Source organism: Bos taurus, chromosome 10 (genome assembly GCF_002263795.3).
Source record: "Bos taurus isolate L1 Dominette 01449 registration number 42190680 breed Hereford chromosome 10, ARS-UCD2.0, whole genome shotgun sequence".
NCBI classification, from domain to species: Eukaryota; Metazoa; Chordata; class Mammalia; order Artiodactyla; family Bovidae; genus Bos; species Bos taurus.
The window spans coordinates 50,305,898-50,322,604 of NC_037337.1; the positions used below are offsets into that span (position 1 = coordinate 50,305,898).

Genomic DNA, 16,707 nt, shown 5'->3' on the forward strand with positions numbered 1-16,707 from the left:
TGGGGATGCTGAATGAATAGGTGAAACCTCAAATCACAGATCGAGAGGAGACACTTACGAACATCTGGTCAAACCCCATTTCTCCTAGATCAGGTCATAAGATGCAGAGATAAAGGTGGCTTTCGCAGACGACTCAGTAAGGTCAGAATACTAGTTCTGAGTCCGTCTCCCAAGCTGCCCATTCAAATGTGGTGACAAATGTTCCTACCTTGAAAGCAAATTAATGTACAATGACTCTCAAAGGAGAAGGAAGAGCAGGGCCTCAGCTATGAGGCTACAGCAGCTTTCAAGTACATGATCCCATTAGATCCTCCCAATCTTTCCATGAGGTTTTGAATTCCCCTGTTTTACAAGTAAGGAAACAGAGACTCAGAAAGATAAGCCCAGTTACCCTAAGTCACATGGCCAGCAAGTGCCAGGAAAAAATTCCAGCTCTTCTAGTTCCTAAACCGGTACTCCTTCCCCTGCATTTGATGAAAACCTCTGGAGAGGGCAGGATTGGTTTAATTTAGGGAGGTGTTATCTCAATTTTTCTAATTACTGTTCCCGAATCCCTGCAGCAAGGGATTCAAAGAAACACTTTTGATTTGTGAGTGTCGTCTAGTGCTTATTAAAATTTCTGAGCTTTTACATTGGAAGTTTCAACAGGCTTACTGGCAGACTTTTGAAGTGTTGAGTGTAAATTTTAAATCTAAAAAACACTGTCAAGCCAACTGTGCTGACATATTTTGAGATAGTGGTTGGAAGAGTTACGTAAGTGGGTGCTTTACAGAGAGACGCACGCTGAGGCTCACACACTACCGTTTTCTGAGCTTTAAGAGGAAAGAGCCAGAGAGCGTGAGATCAGGAAGGTGCTGAAACTGGTGCAGGATCATAGGCAGAGCTGCTGTTGATGAGCACCTAAGAGACTGGTATTGCTGTTCATGTGGGATATGTGACACGTTGCTTGGTGTTAACTTTTAATTGATGTATTTTTTTTGATGTATTCTTTTGAATCAAGAGCTAGAGGAAGGTTTTAAGAGGCAAAAGCTTCTATCTGAACACAAAACACAGGGTAAAGTCTCCAAAGCTTGGGATATCAGCGTATTCTCTGGAGCTAATTAATCGTGGCTGAGTTTGATGGAGACTGAATGGGCCAGGTGAACAAAGGTTCCTTCCACTCCTGATTTCCCCTGGCAGCAGGCACGGAGGCCTGGGAGCTATTGGCTTTCCTATACCAAAGCCCGTGGCAGGATGTTGGTACCATGGATCCAGAGCTCTGGTCCTCTCCAGCCCCCACCATGGCCATGTCATCACCACTGAGCTTTCACACTGTTTCTGATTTGAGCCCTGAGTCCGTGGGATGAAAATCCCATCATGACTAGAGCTGAAGTCTTCCCAACCCCCTCTCCCTAGAGACTGGGCCATCTCACCAACCCCATTTCTGGTCCCTCAGATTTCACCAGGTCCCTCCACGCTGCCACTTTCTGGTGGTACAGAAGTTACGGTCTGTGGTACAGTCCGTACCTAGACTCTGTGGAGGAGTATAATGCCCTGCCTAGACTGTGCTAGCCCTTTGCAATGTGGGGGCTGACTACAACCTAAACAAGGTTGTCCCCTTCACTCATGGCAAATAGATGGGGAAACAATGGAAACAGAGAGACTTTCCTCTTGGGGGCTCCAAAATCACTGCAGATGGTGACCGCAGCCATGAAATTAAAAGACACTTGCTCCTTGGAAGAAAAGCTATGACCAACCTAGACAGCATAGTAAGACATTACTTTTTCAACAAAGGACCCTCTAGTCAAGGCTATGGTTTTTCCAGTGGTCATGTATGGATATGAGAGTTGGACTATAAAGAAAGCTGAGCGCCAAAGAATTGATGCTTTTGAACTGTGGTGTTGGAGAAGACTCTTGAGAGTCCCTTAGACTGCAAGGAGATCCAACCAGTCCATCCTAAAGGAAATCAGTCCTGAATATTCATTGGAAGGACTGATGCTGAAGCCGAAACTCCAATACTTTGGCCACATGATGTGAAAAATTGACTCATTGGAAAAGACCCTGATGCTGGGAAAGATTGAAGGCAGGAGGAGACGGGGATGACAGAGGATGAGATGGTTAGATGGCATCCCAGACTCAGTGGACATGAGTTGGAGCAAGTTCCGGAGTTGGTGATGGACAGGGAAGCCTGGTGTGCTGGGGTTCATGGGGTTGCAAACAGTTGGACATGACTGAGCAACTGAACTGAACTGATCCCCTTCACTCACCCATCCTCCATTAAGTTCCATTACTGAGTTCCATCCTTCCATTACTGAGCTTTCATTAAGGCTCATGGCTTAAGCTATATTAATTAAGGCAGTCAAGAATATTGTTAGTAATTATGATAATTGCCATTTATTGGATGAAGATTTTATAGCTAGATCTGGATTTCAGTCCCTATTCTGATATTTACTAGGTCTGTGACCTTAGACAAGTTAAACTTTACCTTTCTGATTCTTATTTTCTCATGTATAAAATAGAGGTCATTAGGTGTGCTGTGCTTTAGTTGCTCAGTCATGTCCGACTCTTTGCGACCCTATGGAGTGTACCCTGACAGGCTCCTCTGTCCATGGGGATTCTCCAGGCAAGAGTACTGGAGTGGGTTGCCATGCCCTCCTCCAATGGATCTTCCCAACCCAGGGATCAAATCTGGATCTCTGGCATTGCTGGCAGATTCTTTATTGTCTGAGCCACCAGGGAAACCCAGAGGTCATAATAGTGCTTACCTTATTCTTAATGTATAGAGTGGCTACGTGCATGAGTTACAGCTTAGTTTTAAGTAAGACAGGGCACACAAAGTACTTTGCAAAATACCCAGTACCAAAGCACTCAGTTAATGCTGGCTGTGACTCTGTGTTCAGAGTATGTACAATCATTAACTACCCAATAGTAGTATGTGCTGAGTGCTCTTCCAGGGGCTTTATGTACATTGTGTTATTAATTCTGAAAACAAGGAAAATGTGCAAGGAAAGCAACATCAGACCCATTTTACAGATGCATAAGCTGAAACTTAGAGCTTCTGAGTAATGTCTCAAAGTTACACACTTGGGAAATAGGTAAATGGCTGGAATTTGAGCCCTGGTGAGTTGGATTCCAAGTCTGAGCTCTTGTGTCTTGAAGGTGTGAATGGCAATGAAGCTCTTGAATGACAGCTCATTGTGGCAACAGAAGGGTTGGTGGTCATGTCCTCATGATTAATTGCCTCATAAGTGGAACAGATTCTGAGTGTTGCAAACAATAAATACTTCAGGAGCACAGAGGGAGAGATGATTGTTGAGGCAGGCTTATTAACAAAAAGCTTTATGAGGAAAATTTTCATCTAGTTTCTTTAACCGTTTTTTCCTGCTTATCAAGCAATACATGTGCACTATATAAAACTTCAAAGACTTATTTCACTCCTAGCTTGATTTCACTGTCCTACTTTTTTCTTTATTTCTAACTCTTCTCACTACCCCATATATTGACAGCATAACTGAACAGTTACAAATTTTCAGTAAAATCATCTGGTGATATCTACTGGGATTACAGCAGCACACACCCTTGACCCAGCAATGCTGCTTCTGAGACTATTTTTAGAAATGAAACACCATTATGTGAAGATATATATGTAAGTATGCACTTATTTCTTGTAGTGTTGCTTACAGTCACCAAACAAATTAGCAACTAGACAAATGTCTTTAGTCTGTCAATAAGGGGATACTTGATAAACTATGACTCATTAATTCTAGAGACCTTAGTGTGGCTATTTTAAAGGCTGGATTTGATTTTTCTATAATGACTTGAATAAAACTGGCTTAAAATCTTAACAGTTTAGATTTGGGAGCCAAATCTACCTAAACAGATGATAAAGTAATATAAGAAGTAAAAGTTTATGTTTGCATTTGATCAGAAAAAGACATTTGCTGAATTGGGCAATTGGGACTGACATATATACACTACTATGTATAGAACAGAAACTAATGAGAACCTACTCTATACAACAGGGGACTCAGTGCTTTGTGGTAATAAATAGGAAGGAAATCTAAGAAAGATAGGATACATGCCTATGTATAACTGATTCATTGTACTGTACAGCAGAAATTAATGCAACATTGTAAGGCAACTGTATTCTAATAAAAACTTAAAAAAAAAGGCATTTGCACAAGCACAGCTCTGGCAACACATGACTTATCAGCATGTTTTCTGACACAGATCCAGGGGTTTTGTACATTATGAACTGAATATAACCTAACAGTATCAGGGCAAGAAAGCCTAGTGGTCTCTTGGGCAGATCTAGAGCATTTAGAAGAGAAGGAAATAATTCTATTCTTCTCTAGGCTGACGACATCTAGAGAATCACGTTCACTTTAAAACGAGTACATTCACCAAGGCTGCTACTGCTACTGCTAAGTCGCTTCAGTCGTGTCCAACTCTGTGTGACCCCAGAGACGGCAGCCCACCAGGCTCCCCCATCCCTGGGATTCTCCAGGCAAGAACACTGGAGTGGGTTCCATTTCCTTCTCCAATGCATGAAAGTGAAAAGTGAAAGTGAAGTCGTTCAGTCGTGTCCGACTCTTAGCGATCCCATGGACTGCAGCCTACCAGGCTCCTCCGTCCATGAGGTTTTCTAGGCAAGAGTACTGGAATGGGGTGCCATTGCCTTCTCCATTCACCAAGGCAGTAAGGTTGAAATTATGTCATTGGAGAAATATCTGAAAAAACTAGTTTTTTATCCTAAAGGGGAGCAGACTCAGAGGACACACTGTAATTGTCTCCAAATTTCATGCTACATGAACCATTAGACCTTTTCTCTGGAGCCTCAAAACTAAAACCAGGTTCTGTGGATGGAGTCCAGTAGGAGCTGGGGGTTAGCTCAATGTAAGGAAGACATTTTTCACTATCAGAGTTGGTCAAAAGTAGTAAAATTACTTGTCCTGAAGATTCCAGTCTGCGGTTTCATCTTTACAGGGGTTGAAGGAACCTGATGGGAATAGTGAGAAAGGAGTCAAGTGTTTGATGGGAGCAGTGTGGTGCCTACATCCCAACCCATCTACAACCCCAATCAGAGAATTTCCAAGCTTGTCACCTCATCCTTTAATCTGGTTTTCAGTTGTGAGAGATTTGGAGAGGCAGTGGAAAACCATGCTGTAAACTCCGGCTGTGGAGTTGAACAGACCCAGGTCAAGACCTGCCTCCCTTCCTTACCTCTGTCTCTGATTCAGGCAAATGACTAACCTCTCCCAATCTGTTTGTGGATCTGTAAACTGAGATAACTATTATCTCAACTACATCACTACATCAGCTTACATCACAGCTCTTTGGGGAAGAAAGCAATACTATTTCTATTTTACAGATCCACAAACAGATTTGGAGAGGTTAGTAATTTTTTATTGTACGTACACATGATTGCTGTTTCAGTCGCTAAGTCACGTCTAACTCTTTTTGAGACCCCTTGGACTGTAGCCTGCCAGGCTCCTCTGTCCATGGGATTTCCCAGGCAAGAATACTGGAGTGGGTTGCCTTTTCCTTCTCTAGGGGATCTTTCTGACCCAGGGACTGAACCGCGGTCTCTTGCATCTCCTGCATTGGCAGGTGGATTCTTTACCACTGAGTCCCCTGGGAAGCCCATATACACATGGTAGCACACAGTGAATTTTCAGTAGGTATTTTAAGTTAAATTATGTGAATTATTCTTGTCTTTCTTGTTATTTAGAGTCATTTTAAAAGAATTAAAAAAAATTTTTTTTTTTTAATGTTTGGCCATGCTGAACAGTATGTGGGATCTTAGTTCCCTGACCAGGGATCAAACCCATGCCCCTGCTGTGGAAGCATGGAGTCTTAACCACAGGACCACCAGAAAAGTCCCCTGTAGATTCATTTTTAATAGAGGAAAGCAAGAGGATTTTCTGATTAATCTTTGAAAGAACTATACATTTCTGATTTAGAATATCATATTTCCTAAGATTTCTAAGGTTCATAAATACCATATTATTCAGTTCACTTAAGTACATTTGGTTGTTTTCCAGGTAAATCTATGCCAGAAAAAAAAAAAAAAAAACAACAAAAACAAAAAAAAACACTGAATCTGGAGTCATCGAATCCAAATCCAAGAGGCCTGGCTGTCATGTCTTAAGCAGGTAACTCTATAGAGTCTCGGGCTTCTTCATAAAGTAGGAAGAAACACTTGTATACCACCTAATTCACGCGTACACTTGTATGGAAGAATAAATAGCAGAACACAGGTAGAAGTGCTTTTCTCATTATAAAATACTTGTCAATTAGAAACTGTTATTGTTGTCATGACTTATAAAATGGGCAAGGGGTATGATTTCCCTGGCCCCAAAATCTCAGACTACCAAAGGCAGGACCATTCTGAAAATGTAATCCTAAACCTTTTGGGGTACAGGAGTACGTTTGCAAAAGAAAAGGAGATACCGTTTCCTATAAAGGTCAGCCTTGTCAGCTCTCCAGAAAATCTTTTGTAACAAAGATTTACCTTTCCAGGTAGAAGTAGAAAAGGTAAAGAAGCAAGAAGTAGGAAATGCTTTGACAAAGCATTTGTCAAAGTGACAAAGTGTTTGCCCAACGCCTTTCTTAAGAGTACCTTTTCCTATTTATGTATTTGCTAGCTTAGTTAGTTCCAACAAATTGAACATTCTTAGTTGCTAATAATGAAAGCAGAGAGGGGTGCACTTGAAAAAGGAGGGCTGGGTCAAAGCAGACTAAAAACAGGCTTAAGGATTCAAAGACCTTTAGCAATGGATGGGATTGATGAGCTTCTCTGGTGGTGCTGGTGGGAAGGAAATCTGCCTGCAATGCAGGAGACCTGGGTTCAATCCCTGGGTCGATCCCCTGGAGAAGAAAATGGCAACCCACTCCAGCATTCTTGCCTGAAGGATTCCATGGACGGGGGGGCCTGCTTACACCAAAGGGAACGATCCAGTAAAGACGTAAAATAACTGGCCCATAACTGTATGATTGGAGGGACAGCACTGACAGTGCTCCCCTAGGGTTTGTGCTTTGGGGTTTTGTTTTGATTTTCTAATAAGAAAGTAAGGTAAAGAGGAGAAAGAAGGGGGAAAGAAAAGAATATATCATTTAACTGAAAGGAAAGCATTTCTGTTCCTCATCCCTTACAGAAGAACCTGGAACATTCATGAATATGTTTGAGAAATGCTTGATTTTTAATAGAGGGTATAGCTTTTTTCCCAAGAAAATCAAACATTAACATCATCTTCACTTTTTAGACCCTGTTCTAAAGGGAGATAAATAGTAAAAATTCTTTAAAGTTTCATGCTATAAAATATTTTTTAGAATTCCGTTCCCAACAGTGGAGAGTTGGAACAATGCACGTGTTCAACCAATTAGAGGATATTTGAGTAAACCACAACTTAGTCTATCAAACGTATAACCACTGCAAGTGGTATTACTGAGATGATGAATAAGATCAGCAAATGCTTTTGTCATAGTGAAGCAGGAAGGAGGACCACACTGTATGTGTGTACGTATGGATGGCATTGATCAAAGAGAGGATTCAGAGTAGGAATCGACTGTATTGGAGGAAGGAAAGAGATCGAAGTAGATCAGTAGATATAAAATGAATTAAGTTAAGAAATTTATAAAAAGGTGTGAATTTCCATAGCAATTTATGGAGAGATAAACAAATCAAGGAGAGGTGGGCAAAGTTGGAATAATTTGTACACTTTTGACTCCAGGAGTGAGGAGGCTAAGAACATCATGGGAGGTTGCAAAGTAAGGTTCTGGCTTCAATATCAGCTATACTGGGGCGAATATAGCTGATTGGGATTAAGATGAATTGGGATTAAGATGTACACACTATAAAACAGGTAACTAATGAGAAGCTACTGTATAGCACAGGGAGGTCTACTCAGTGCTCTGTGGGACCTAAATAGGAAATCCCAAAATGAGGGGATATATGTATACATACAGCTGATTTGCTTTGCTATGCAGTAGATACTAACAACATTATAAGGCAACTATACTCAATAAAAATTAATTTAAAAAAACATCAGCTACACTGAGCACTCCCTTTGCCCAGTGGCTCTGACAATGAGGCACCTTCCTTATGATAAGAAATCCCATGTGTAAATGTGAGAGGAACGTGAGAGACACAGGCGCCAATATCTTGACAGACAGTTTCTAACCGTGAAAAGAGGGTGTCCACATGTGCCAGGAGACTGCAGATTTGTTGCTTCTCCCTTGGTTTTACTGCATTCAATCCGATATTTTTCCCTCCACACAGTCACTGGGACACACTGAGAGAACTGTTGCCTGGAAGGCATGTGCTGTACAAGCTACCTCCCATGTTAGCTGGCTGGGATTGTAGCAAGCAGGCCGAAAACCAGGAGTCAACAGTTACTGTGTATATTCACAGTATTATCATATGTTTATTTTTCCTGGAACCAGTCCAAAATCCTCTTTAGAAACAGAAGGGATATCAGTTCCTCAGTCTCCCATTCTTTTCTTGTTAGTTATTTTATTGGATTTTTAAAATAATATCAAGGTGAATATAGAAAATATTAACAATTTTCCCCACTCACAGATATTCAGTGTTAATATATAATTTGTATCCTACCACTCTTTCTCTGTTCTCACACAAGAATATAGGGTTTTTTCCAATTTGAAAATGATACTACACTAAAAGTATTATTCTCTTAGCAATGTCTATTCAAGAGATGACACACAGAGATGAAGTAATGTGTTTATGGTCACACAGCTAATGATGGGAAGAGCTAGGATTTGAACCGAGAAAGGTGATTCTAGATCTGAGCTTTCTTTTTTTGGCAGCTCCGTGGCTTGCAGGATCTGAGTTCCTCAACCAGGGCTCAAAAAGGTGCTCCCTGCAATAGAAGTGTGAAGTCCTAACCACCAGGAAATTCCTGGATCTGAGCTCTTCACCTCTGCAAATGACTGTCTTTGACAGAAGAGAAGAAGGCAGAGAACTGATCTAAGGGAGCTGATCCATGTTTCAGAGACAAGAGGATGAAAAGGGGCATGCTAGCCTTTGGTGATTTTCCCTCTTCATTCTGAACTCCAGCATTTCTTCCTGACTTCAGACATCCTCTGTGAAGACTTGTCTCGCCGTGAAAAGGTGCAGCCAGTGGACTGTGGGCTCCGTATCTCCTATGTTGGCCATATCATAAATGCTCAGGAGATGGTGGTGGTTGGTCAGCTGCTTTGAGAGTATATAATCTACCTGTCCATTCCTAGCAAGCATCCATGCATCTTGAGTTAAAATCATTACTTGTTGTTTGCTTTCACATCAAGCAGCTTCTGGTTCTTGGATTAATGAGGAAAGATGTCAACATTGTAGCCTACAAACACTCTTGGATTCAGGCTGAACATCATGACAGATAATTTTATAACCATGGAAAAAAATGTACATATGTGCCAACTGACTTGGGACATTTAGTGGTTCTTTTAATTAAAACTCAGACAGGAATTTTAAATTTGTTACTGCATAACCACTGATGATGTCAATGAATGTTTCATTGATCCTAACTTGTAGGAAATTGCTGTTTATAATGTACACATCACTCTCTTCCTCACCTTTCCCACCTTCATTCCACTTTCACACATCTGCTTGTATCTTATTACCATGGCCTCTTAAAAAAAAGAAAAAGAAGAAAGAAACATTTTGTCCATTAATTACTGTGTTACTATAAGATGTAAATTGGAATTCCAATGTTCATGTTTATGAAATAATCATGGAATTGCTGTATGTCACATGAATTCAATTTTGAGTCCACAAATATCTGAGCAGGGACAAGTGTGCCCTGCAGTATACAAGGAACTGGGGATACAAATACTGTACATAGTCCTTCTCCTGTAGGAAGAGGGAAAATAGATCACCTATAGCCCAGAGGGCAAAATGTAATAGAAGGATGGGCACACCACAGAGGAAGCACAGAAAAAGTAATGACAAGAGAAGAAATGTTAAGGAAGCCTTTATGGAAGAAGTAGTTGTTTATTTGGGTTTTGAAGTATGAATAGGAGTTTGACAGGTGGTTGAGTAGAAAAAGAAAGTCACTCAAGTCAAAGAGAACCACATTTGCAAAAGCACAGAGGTAAGAAATTGTATATATGTCTGCCATTTATTGATCATGGACTATGTGGACAGATGAAGAAAGGGTACAAATAAGAATGGATTGGATTCATGGTTTTGAAATTTTAATTTATTTGCACCTACTTCAGTATTCTTGCCTGGAGAATCCCATGGACAGAGAAGCCTGGCAGGCTATAGTCCATAGGGTTGCAAAGAGTTGGACATGACTAAAGCGACTTAGCACTACACTTGCTATGTGCCAGATACTGTTGTTTTACAAATACTTTTCTAATCCTCATGACAATTTAGACAAACCACTGGACTACAGAATTGAAATAAAGCCTCACCTTGAAAACCTAGATGATTGGTCAAGAAAAAAAATGGTAAATGTGGTATTATAGAAACAGACTCAAGAACGTTGAAATCCATATGTAAATCTCCTCCAGCAATAAGTCCTTACGCCTCACAAGGAGATCGGGCTTGATCCTGAGCTAGAGAAAAGGGATTGCCATGTACAATTACCTGGACCTTTTCACACGGATGTCCTGTAACCCTCAGCATCAGCCGGGAGGCACACGGTGGTCTCCCCATCTACACGTGAGACTTGGAGAGGTCAAACAAGTTATCCAAGTCACACAGCAAGTAGAGTGAGGGGGCTGGAATTTATCCAACTCAGAATCTACTTCTCCATTGCATGTCTTCCTAGAAAAGGGCCTGAGAGAGCCAGACACCAGGAACTTGCGTCAAGCTACCCTGCCCTGGTATGGCTACAGGTAAAGTAGCTGTGTGTGGTGATCTCTTGGACAATCACTGCTAAGGAGTGTGGGGAAAACAGGTGGGAGAAAAGGCTTTCTCTTTGGGGTACTTGGCATTTAAGATAGGTATCCGATGATGCTCATTAAATACTTACTGAAGCCATGTGCCCTTCCTTCTTGGCCCATCACAACACGGGCCTGTCACTGGAGACACTTTATGACATACTACCTCTTCCCCCTTCCCCCAAACAAGTCCTGAGAGATACCAGAGTAACTGAAATTAAGCCATTCTAGAAAAATGGGGATGCATGGTCATCAGACTCTTAATAGTTGTCATTTTACAGGACTGAAGCTCAGGAACATTGGAATCCATATCCGCCAGGTAGGTTTTTGTTTTCGTTTTTTTTCTTAGAGTTCCTTTTATTGTACCTTTGTGATCAAACAGCTCAAACATACATAATATTCCCCCTCACAATTCCACCTCCCCTTTCCATATCCTCCTCTTCCACTTCAACCCTTTTCCTTCTACTAACTCACCTCTCAAGTACTGCCTTATCTGTCTTTGTTACAGAAAAAACGGAACTGGTACATTAACTCACACAAAGGTTTTGGTGACCAGAGCTGACTTGATATCTGCCAATCCCTTTCAAGGTATATAGTCTGCATTTTGAAAAAAGAAAAGAAAAAAGAAGTCCTTGAGACAGTGTTCTTTATCTCAAAGGAGTGACTCCAATGGCAAACTTTCTGACAGTCTTCCTTGGGAGGATGAAGGAAGGATAAGGATGATCCTTATGATAAGGATATGGTGTGATAAGGATCACTGGCATTTTGTGATAGTCCCTCATGAGCTTGGCACAGAGTTAAGTACTTGCCTATGTGACTAATTCTCACAGCAACCTGCTGAGGTGACATGAGCATCCCCATTCAGAAAAGGAAATCACAGTTCAGAGAGAGGTGATGTTATTAAAGCTGCTCACTAAGGCCAAGGGAGACTGAAACCTGGGTGTGTCTGGTTTCCAAGTCCTAACCCTCTCTGGCACTCTGGTCACATCCCTACAAGGATATAATGGGGTCTTTCCGGTCAGCAGGTCTCCTTGGTATTGGATGGTTCCCTCCATCTTCTAGACCTGGGACAGATATAGCTTGCACACAGCAATGAATTGAAAAAAAGGCAGGACTCTGCATGTTCCTCCAGAACAGAACCAGTGCCCCAGATTTTAACCCATGAACCTGGTTGCTTCTGTGCCTTCACTTTGCCCAGTCTGGAGGTCTTACTGCCATTCAGGTGCATAGAAAGTTTCCTGAAATGAATGAATTAAAAAGCAAGACCAGTGACCCAGACCCTACATCTTTACACTGACCCGTGCCTGTAAATTATTTCACGGCGAGTGGTCTTTTCCAATTGCCTTCAGGTGTTAGTTTAAGCGAGTAGATTACAAAAGAAAATTTGAAAAGATTTTTAAGATTTAGTAAAACGGAGCAATTGATACACACCAGTCCAGTAATGATGCCCTACAAACCTGTCAGTTTGCACTAAAGTGACAAGAGTAGCTGAGGGAAATCCTTGCCCCACGGTTGACGGTCATAGACTTGGTCCACTTTGATGAATCACCTAGTTTGAATTATTAGACAAACAAAATGTTTGCCCTGGCCCAGAATTTCCAAAGGCCCCTGCAGGATAGAATGATCCCTTTCCTATGAGTATTTAATTTTACAATACGCATAATGGTCTCGTGAAGCTTCTTGTTCTGAATTTATCAGAGCTTTAAACGAATGTCATGATCTGTTTAAATTTAATGTTTAATGTTATCCAGTTAAATATTGTTGATCTTTTCTTGTCATTGCTAAACTTGCCTACAGATGGGGACTTTCTCGTTAGAAATGCAGATGCCTAAATACTGCTTTGAAAACAGAAGGGGAAAAAAGCATGTCTACAATAAATATTGCAGCCAATTAGGTCTCATCATAGTAATTTCTCTGGCTTTGTAATGTTTGTTTACTGAATTTTGTAGGGAAATTGTTGCCATTTCTGATCTCCAGACTCATAAAACCTCCATCCTTATGTTTTCTTGCAATGGGAAGTTATAACAATAATAAACATTTTCTTCTTTATCAGATCACATCTCAGTTATGAGTTAGACATTTGCCGATCCAGACCCAAACAGTAAATCTGTACACATTCAAAGAAAACGCTCATACGTTTCCTAAAAACCCACACATTAATATTGCTTACTTTTCAGCGGGGGTAAATGGGGGTCTTAGAGACCTCCTCAGAACAGGCTGGAGTTAAATAATATTGCATGTTTTTCATTTTACTGTGATGAATGCAAAGCTATTAAATAACCTTTTAAAGAGTTGGTGTAATTATCTGTAAACAGTAATGTTACAAAAAAAAAAGGTCAAGTTGTCCTGCCATTAGATGTTTATGGATATAAACTGGATTTATGTTTCCATAAAACAGGCACCGACTAACTAGATTAATTCTCCACAAACTAAACCAACTGTAGTAATATTTAGACACAATAAAATGATACCAATTAAAACAATTTTATTTTTTGTGTCATATTGATTAATGGCGCACTAAAATTAACCAGAGACCTTAAACTCGGAATGGTTGGCAAAAGTCATCCACAGCTCAATATTATTACCAACAAGAAGAGCAGTTAAGTGAGATGGCTGTGCAATAGTATGAATATTTAATTAATAATTAGTCATGTAATTTCTCCTCAGGAATTATTATCCCTCAAACTGGTTTGTGAATTTAATTATTAGCAGCCTTTTTGTTTCCATGTCCCCTCATTACTGTCAGGATTGATGTAACATAAACTTCATTAAAAATTAAAGCAAGAGTCTTAATTACAAGGCTACCCTGACTGAAGTTAGAATTAGCCAAGTCAGTGATGTGCAAATGAGTGCATTATTTAAGAAACATGCTGGAAGTAGTTATGCTAATGTGGGAGGTTCGCAGTAGCAGACCTTTTCACTTGCAGTTGCATATTCATTAAATGCACTATGCAAATTTAATGTAGCAGTCTTAGTAATGCGTTGTTAATTTATTCAGATTTATTGAGTACGACTTGTAAAAAAAAAAGTACAAATTTAATTACTCTATCTAGTAGGGATGGTATTAGGAGATAGCAGAGGTTTAAAATGTGTTGGTCTGGATTACTGCAGTTTGATGGAAGACGTGGTATCAGAGGACACAGTTTTGATAACTGGGCTTGAAAGAATATTTGATTTACTTATGGAATGATCTAAGAAATCACTAAAATGGCACATGTTCCTTCCCAATAGGAAAGTAAAAAAGTCTCGGTTGTATTAACTTAAGAGCTAAAGCAGTGCTGAGTCCACAGCCTAATGGTCGTAATGACTCTACAGAGACCAGTAAAGGTTATGGATGGAGATCCGTGTGAAGCAAACTGTCTTTGTGGAAAGTTCACTGGTGGTTGGCGGCACCTCCGCGGTGCACCCGATGAAACCACAGGAATCCTGGCATCCTCTGCAGCAGAAATGCCCTGGCACCCAGCACGTCAGTACTACCTTTTCAGGTGGGTTGACACCTGGGCTCCACTTTCAAGAGATTCCAAGCCCAGGCCCCAGGGAAGAAAGCACGTCCTTTCAAAGAGATACGTAACTCCTGCTGGCACCAGTCATCATGGCGTCCACACTTAACTGATGGATGTGCTGGGACTCCTCTTCACGCATCTGTGCTCGCCTAATTCTCTGGAAAACCCTGCAGTGAAAGTTTTCTCATCCTCATTTTATAATTTCCAGTCTCAGCCTTGGTTTTCTTATCTGTAAAATGGTGGGGAGGAAGGTGGGAGGGGACACATGTATACCTATGGCTGATTCATATTGAGGTATAGCAAAAACCATCACAATATTGTAAAGTAATTATCCTCCAATTAAAATAAATTAATTTTTTAAAAATGGGGATGAGAAAACTTGCACTGGTTTGGCATCCCTTGAAGTGGAAGAGCTGGGATTCCAATCCCCTTTGCCTTCACTGTCCTCCTCTCCCTCCTAACTTCCTCCCTCTCTTCTCCCTTTGTCCCTCATCTTTGCTTCTCCTCCCACTCTTCTGTCCTCCCTAACATATTTCCTTTCACTCTTAGATAGATGGACAGATAGCCAATAGATACACAGATAGACATAGATACATGTAGGTGTGCAGATATAATTTAAAACCTGAAAATAACTGGACTATTTCTCTAAAATGCTACAAACATGTAAGTTAAATTGGAACATAACTGTTAAAGTTCAACAAAGCATCCCCTGACAACCGTGTTAAGAACAAGCTGAGAATCCTCTCATCGACTCAGATTTAGACTACTAGCAGCTTGGTTGGCTTAGAACTCCCCACCCGTCTTTTAACATTTTTAACAGTTTCTTGGCCTTTATAATAACAAAAATTGAGTCTGGTACCTTTTTAATGCTATTAATATTTTATCTTTGTTAGAGGGCTTCTGCTTCAGACTGGTAAATCTTTTGGAGAAAAATCAATACACACTTTACTGACCTCCAGTAATGAACAGGCCAAGTGATTCCTAACCATGGGGAGGGCGTAGTTTTCAGCACAAAGATGGAATACCATCTTTGGAGGCATTCCAAGCTTTCTGATATATTCAAACAGTCTGACCTGTACCTACTGATCTTCTCCTCACAGAGAAAGAAGCTAAACACATCACCTTAAGGTAAGTGCATGAATTGATCACAGGCTGAAAGTTAGTGTCTATAGAAAGATCTTTCTGAATAATTCATTAGTAAGGATCCAAAAAATTAGATAGCAAAGCAAATGTTCTGGGTCTCATCTATGAATCTTTACATCTTATGTCCCACATCTGAAGGCAAATCAGTCAGACCCCCGCCACCCACTTCCTGGCTGTTGTCCATTGCTCTGTTTAATACATTCCATTCTGCCTTGGTTCATGCTAAACTTGTATGTGTGTGTGTGTGTAGTGTTTCTACCGCTGAATTGCAAACTTCTGGGACTCAAGGACTGATCTCATTTGTCTTTGGTTAGTGGCAGTAGTGTGCTGGTAGATGCTAAAAGCAAGCTCCCTAAAATAAAAGAATAAGCCCTGATTGGTAGCATTTGTCAGTTTCCTTGGTAAATGCTCTCACCATGTTTATTTCAATCTATCTACGTGATGTCTCTAAATGCAAAGTCAGGAAGAGAGAAGCAGTTGCACACCATAATATAGGACATCTACCACCATACAGACATGATAGATGTCAATAAACTCAAGAGCGTGTTGTTGTTGCTCAGTCCCTAAGTCACATCTGACTCTTTGAGACCTCATGTACTGTAGCACACCAGGCTCCTCTGTCCTTCATTATCTCCTAGAGTTTGCTCATGTCATGCCCATTGAGTCAGTGATGCTGTCTATGCCACCCCTTCTCCTTTTGCCTTCAATCTTTCCCTGCATTAGGGTCTTTTCCACTGAGTTGGCTCTTCATATTAGGTGGCCAAAGTATTGGAGATTCGGCTTCATCAGTCCTTCCAATGAATATTCAGGGTTGGTTTCCTCTAAGATTGACTGGTTTGATCTCCTTGCTGTCCAAGGGACTCTCAAGAGGTCTCCAGTACCACAGTTTATTTGATGCTCAGCCTTCTTATGGGCTTCTCTGGTAGTTCAGCTGATAAAGAATCCACCTGCAATGCAGGAGACCCCAGTTCAATTTCTGGGTCAGGAAGATCCCCTGGAGAAGGGAAATACCACCCACTCCAGTATTCTTGGGCTTCTCCTGTGGCTCAGATGGTAAAGAATCCACCTGCAGTGCAGGAGACCTAGGTTCGATCCCTGGGTTGGGGAGATCTCTTGGAGGAGGACATGGCAGCCCACTCCAGTATTCTTGCCTGGAGAATCCCATGGACAGAGGAGCTAC

The 16,707-nt window shown here is 41.0% G+C and overlaps 1 long non-coding RNA gene across 1 annotated transcript; it reads left to right on the top strand.

Annotated features, from left to right (window-relative positions):
- The first annotated feature begins 6,023 nt into the window (after positions 1 to 6,023).
- Positions 6,024 to 13,495, top strand: LOC104973158 (uncharacterized). The gene is made up of 3 exons (XR_009496201.1): positions 6,024 to 6,134; positions 8,806 to 10,836; positions 11,163 to 13,495. It is a non-coding gene; the product is annotated as an uncharacterized lncRNA (long non-coding RNA).
- Positions 13,496 to 16,707: the final 3,212 nt, after the last annotated feature.